This window comes from Coenobita brevimanus, chromosome 27 (genome assembly GCF_032717465.1).
Source record: "Coenobita brevimanus isolate Jiangsu-jjx chromosome 27, ASM3271746v2, whole genome shotgun sequence".
In the NCBI taxonomy this organism is placed as follows: domain Eukaryota; kingdom Metazoa; phylum Arthropoda; class Malacostraca; order Decapoda; family Coenobitidae; genus Coenobita; species Coenobita brevimanus.
Genome location: NC_136980.1, coordinates 31,423,844 through 31,430,013, shown reverse-complemented (window position 1 = coordinate 31,430,013; position 6,170 = coordinate 31,423,844). Strand labels below are relative to the sequence as shown.

The window sequence follows — 6,170 nt, the reverse complement described above, 5'->3', positions numbered from 1 at the left end:
TGAGGAAGGTGAAAGGGAGGTAGGTGAGAGATGAGGGAATTGAGAAGTGACGGAAGCCAAAGGTGAGGATGGTGAGAGGTGGCATGGTAGGTGAAAAATGAGGGAGATAGTATGTGGAAGGTTAGGGATGTGAGAGGTGAGTGAAGAGGGATGCGACAGATGAGAGATATGAGATGTGGGAGATGTGAAAGGTGAGAGATGAGCGACTAGTTAACTTTGCATGAAGGGAACCAGTGGATGGAGAGAGGGCTTGAGGGAGACAAGAATTTAGATGGATATATGGTATGGAGCAAGATATAAGAGCTTGACATGTTGGATGAGGACATTCTAGGGAGCAGACGAGGCAGCAGGTGCATAAGAGCGACAAACTCCGACAAGGAGCAAGGCCAACGGAAAAAACAAAAACAAAACGTAATTATAAAGCATGAGGCCACCTCTAAGCGCAGTAAGTACCTTTGGTGATAGCTTGAATGAAATAAGCCATGTCAGCGTCAAATGGTTACTAAGTACTAATTAGTCTAGAAAGCTGATAATCAGGACATGCGCTAAGTCTAAAAGATGCTGAAGAAAATGAATGTCACATATATGCACTCTTATGGTCGGGACAAGTCTGTAATTCTTTTTCAACTGACCCCTTTCACTGAAGTTGCCTTCAGGGACCTGAAATTAATAATGTCCTTGGAGTGTTAACACAGTTACCATTAATACTGGAGCCATTAACCCTCTAATGGTCAGCACACGTTAATACTCACTGACAGCAAACAACTGCATTGAGATGAGAGTGAGTCATAGGATTCTAATGCTCGTAGTCTTGAAACTGAGGGCAGGGGATACCCTTCCCCCACCCCGCTCGAGGTGGAAGCTCACACCTTCAACGTAAGTGGTATTCTTGAATGCGGGAGAGCTCACCCCTTCGTGTGTGCAGGCGCGGCAAAGAGTTAGTTTCATTCATTCATTGCCAGACGCCATGTATCCCAAACGGGGTGGCCAACGGCTTCGAGTTAATTGTTTTACAGGGAGGGGCACTAATCCTCCACCAACCCCACTTGACACGTAGGGATGCCAACAGCATCTGGTGTTCCCAGGCGGTCACCCATCCAAGTACTAACCAGACCCAACGTTGCTTAACTTCGCTGATCGGACGGGAAGCGGTGTACTCAACGTGGCATCTTAAAATAAAAACAATACGTATGACAGTTTTTAAGATTCACACACAATATACGATGGATTAATGTTTGCACTTCTTACCTCTTCAATTATTAAAGACTGGCATTTGTTCTTAAATACTCTGTATAGGAGTATGCATACAGGATTTGGAGAACCTGTGCTGCAGGAAAAATTTTGTGTCAGTCATAGCTTCAAAGGGGTTCATGCGGTCAGTAATAACCCTGCGAATATGCCTTGGCTGGTCATACTGATTTTGACTATATTTCTGCCCCAAATGCTTGTTTTTGCCATTCTTCCCATCCAGAACCCTGAATTCCCATCCCCCAAGACACGGGGTGGGGGGATTAATTTGAAAACCAATCATGAACACCAAAAATAAAGCCAAATTCGTTCAAATCACACCAAAATACACCAGAAAAATAAATTCCCACACAAACATGAGACTTCATAATTCAAACTAACTGGCTGTGCACCAGTCGTCTGTTTACTAGTACTCGGCCTTTCTTTACAGCAGGAATCATTTCACGTACTAATCACACTAATCATAAAAGTATCATGCACCATATCTAATAAACAACTTGGTAGAAATATTGAGAAATAAAAGAAAAGTGGATACAGTATCTCATCTTTGTTTTCGTCTAGTCCTAAATTAACCATCCCCGGAGAAGTGGTGAAGTCTTTTAAAACTATGAAAATATTAAACTCTTATTTTTTTCTTTACACTATGTTTTAATCATTAAATTAAAATTCCCATCACACACACCATAAGATCCTTGAAATGCTACATAGTTGTCTTTGCACAAGGCTGCTATAATATGACGAAGGGGCATGCGAAGGGGTGCTATGAGACCTCCCCGTGGATTCCAGTACTACACTGTGGTAATCCTCTTCCGTTCACAGGGGAAAGCTCTCCCTTACGTGCGTTAAGACTACCAAAACATGCGGATAGGGCAAGGTGGACGCCGTCCCACAGTTTAAGACTACGCCCGTAAGAGTCACAATGTTCACTGTCAGAAGAGCTTCTATCCGTACGTCGTACAGCCGTGGGATCATTGTTGTTGCAAGGATGATAGTTTTAGTAGTTGTGTTGATGATGTTGGTCTCTTTAGTAGGAACCATGACACTAATAGCTGTGTTAATCGAGTGATGGTAGTTGTGATAATGTTTTTGCTGGTAATGACGGTGCTATAGTAGTGATCATGTTACCGGTTGTTGTGATGCGGGAAGATGTGGTAGCGATAGTGATATTGGTATTTGTATTTGTGGTATTGGCTGTGATACTGGTAGCTGCGGTAATTGCAAAGTGTTAGTTGTGGAAGTGGTGGTGATAATGGTTGTTGTAGCAGAGACAATGATACTGGTAACTGAGTTAGAATTAGTGCTACAGGCACTTGTGGAAGTGATAGTGATATTAAACATTAGGGGATTGATGATGTCTGTGGTAGATACAATAGTGTTTGGTGATAGTGGTAGTTGTGGCAGTGATAATGATAATGGTACTTGTAGTATTAATGGTGATAGTGGTAGTTGTGGCAGTGATGGAGATCCTGTTACTTGTGGTAATAACGGTGATAGTGGTAGTTGTGGCAGTAGTGGAGATAATGATATTTGTGGTATTTACGATAATAGTGGTAGCTGTGGCAGTGATAATGATAGTGGTACTTGTAGTACAAATTGTGCTAGTGGTAGTTGTGGGTGTGATGGCAATAGCTGTACTTTTAGTAGTGACGGTGACAGTGGCAGTTGTGGGTGTGATGGCGACGGTGATACTTGTAATAGTGAAGGGTGATAGTGGTAGTTGTGGTAGTGATTGTGACAGTGGTATTTGAAGTAATGAAGGGAGATAATGGCAGTTGTTGTAGTGGTGGTAACGTTGGTAGCTGTGGCGATACTGGCAGCTGAGGTAGTGGTCATGATAGAGGTAATTGCCATAGCGATAAAGACTGGTAATTGTGGTACTGTTGGTGACAGTGGTGTTTTGGGGCAGTGACAGTGATAGTCGTTGTTCTGGTAGTGAGGGTGAGAGTGGTAGCTGGAGCAGAGATGGTGGTAGTGACTGCTGTGGCAATACTTACTGTAGTGATAATTTCGGTAGTGATAATGATAATGATAGTTGTGGTAGTGATAATCTTTCAAAATATTCAGCCCATCTATTCCTTATGGCATCCACCTCAATCCTTCCATCCTCTGCTTTTACTCGCTCTTCCTTCCCAAACTCCCTTTCGCACCCTCTTCACCTTCATTCCAGAACATTTACTTCTGTTGAAAATTCTCAGTCAACCACATACCCTAATTCTCATTTGCTGCCACTTCAACATTATGCACAGCTCTTCTCGCCCTTTTCCTTGTACCTCTCATATGACACCTAATCTTTCCTCTGCAGCCACACTTCATATGCACGCTCCTTCTCAGCTACTGCCATACTTGCTTCCTTGCACCACCATTCATTTCCCTTTCTTACATCATCACCCACTCGTCTCACACCACACACCTCTTCCGCATACTCTACCACAGCACTCTTAAACAACTGCCATTCCTCCTCCACACCACCATTTTCCTGTTCTTTCACTGTGTTCCACTCATATATCAGCTTCTCCTGATACTCTATCAGTCTCTCTCTCTTGGCCAACTCACTCACTTTCAAAACCTCCCTCCCACACTCAACAATCCTAGCTCTCACCCACCTCATACTTACTCTCAACTTTCCCTCCACGAGGTAATGGTCAGACATACCTCCGCCCTCCCCTCTCAAAACTCTCACATCCTACAATCTTCCTCTAACATTCCTGGACACAGCCACATAGTCCATCAATGCTCTATCAACAACCCTTCCACCCTCCTGCCTCACCCATGTATACTTATAAATATCTTTCTTCTCAAACAAGGTATTTCTAATCACCATCTCTTGCTCAACACATACTCCTATCATTCTTTCTCATTATCATTTCTTCAAGGCACACCCTGCATACCAACGACACCTTCAACTGCTACAATTCCCACTCTAGCATTCAGATTTCCCATCATTAATAAATTCATATTTGCTCCTAAACTGAAGACACTCATCAACATCATTCCAGAAAGACTCCCTCTCCTCTTCATCCCCTTCATTACCAGGCCCATATGCACTCACAGTTTCCCAGAACTCACGTCCAAATATCGCTTTCACTCACATCAGTCTCGATGACACCTCCCTACATTCAGACACACACTGCTGCCCTTCCGGGCTCACTGACAAGGCCATTCATTCTTTCGCTTTTCCTCTTTCAACACCTGACATCCTTCTAGTCACACTTCCAATTTTAGATTCATCTTTCCTCTTTATCTTTGTTTCACTCAAAGCTAACACATCCAACTTTCTTTGTCACAAACATTCTCCCAATCTCCTCCTTTTTAGCCTCAGACGTACTACATCCACGAACATTCATAGGCCCAATCATCAAGGCACGGGGATAGCTCAATCCCCCTTCTCATTCTCTTGTATGTCGTGTCTCATTGTAGGAACTAAAAATAGAGAGGAGGGGGCCCTTAGTCCCCTCACCCCGACCCTTTTAGTCTCCTTTTATGACACGCAGGGAATACAGTGGCAAAAATTTTCCTAACACAACCTGGCAGTAGAGTTGTAGCACCATCCCATAGTGTGGACAGATTGTGTTCCTCCCGCCACAGGGGGAAAGTAAACAAGCAAACAAACAAAAAGCATTATTTATTCTTGTGAAGCTTCCGAATACTTACCAAGGGAAATACAAGAGAAGGAAAGTGAAAGAAATGTTAAAACAAAATGATTTACAAATAATGGATAAAACCGAAAACAAAAAAACATTGAAACGAAAAGAAACTATGGTAGTACGAGATGAAACATAAATTACTGAAATGAAACATTTGGGGCCGAACGCTAATCGCCCATCAAAACTTGTTGTTGGATAAGGTATTAATTACGTGCAAACTAAATTTGAAGAAAATTCGCAAAACTCGACAGAATTCAGTCACCGCAATTCGCAAAAAAGTCAGTCCATACTAACCCGTCACGTCCCAACCAATTTCGCACCTTCGATACCCCCCAATCCCGAGCTATTTTGGATTTTTTTTTTTTGGCTAAAACCTCCGCTTTTAGTGAGAAATATCGAAAATTCATATAGAAATCGCTCACCTGAGGTTTAAAATTCTCGATACAGGTAGGAGTACCTCCTTATCTTACTGGGTTTTCTATCAGGCTGGCTCCAAAGAAAACAAGTTCTATGGGTGGGTAACTATTCCACACCACTCATAAACGGTATTTATTTATTTATTTGGTACAAATTTACATGTAGTACGAGAGTATATTGGTTTTCAAACAGTAATATAGGCATTATAAGCATTGTTTTACTCACTAACTCATCAACATATCTGACCTTTTTTGGCAACATTACCTGATCATCATTTCTGACTGTTTCTTCCTCTAATGCTATGTAAACTTTGTCCTCCATATTGTCATCGATTGGGGAATCACTCTGGCCCTGAATGTCTTTATTGGCCAGGTCACTGGTAACAGGTGAATTGCCGAGACAATGGCATGCGGGGGGGGGGAGGTTATCCGGTGTAAGGCATTGTCCCTGCCTGGCATCTTGTAGAGGAATAGAGGAAGGTGTCCAATATATACATACAAAGAATCACCCACGAAAATTGAAAATTGTGCAAATTATGAACCTTACAATTGTGCAATGTACCAGTACATCGACGGGTCTAGCTGTGACAGAATGTTGTGATGTACCCATACGTCGATGGGATCCCTCGGATTAAACAGTGTAACTGTATAGCGGCTGGCATTTGATCATCCCTGATCAGATCCTCACCAAAAGTAATAGGCCTCTGCACATCACAGCGTTGCTATTTCCTGAAAGTTTGGTGAAAATTCTCCCACAACATTTGGAGATATTCCGGTATCACACACACACACACACACACACACACACACACACACACACACGTATATAAATGATATAAACAGTAACACTGGAAATGAGAGC

At 42.5% G+C, this 6,170-nt stretch overlaps 1 pseudogene; it reads right to left on the bottom strand.

The window, feature by feature from the left end:
- Positions 1–1,060: 1,060 nt before the first annotated feature.
- LOC145394627 (5S ribosomal RNA) lies at positions 1,061–1,175 on the bottom strand (annotated as a pseudogene).
- Positions 1,176–6,170: the final 4,995 nt, after the last annotated feature.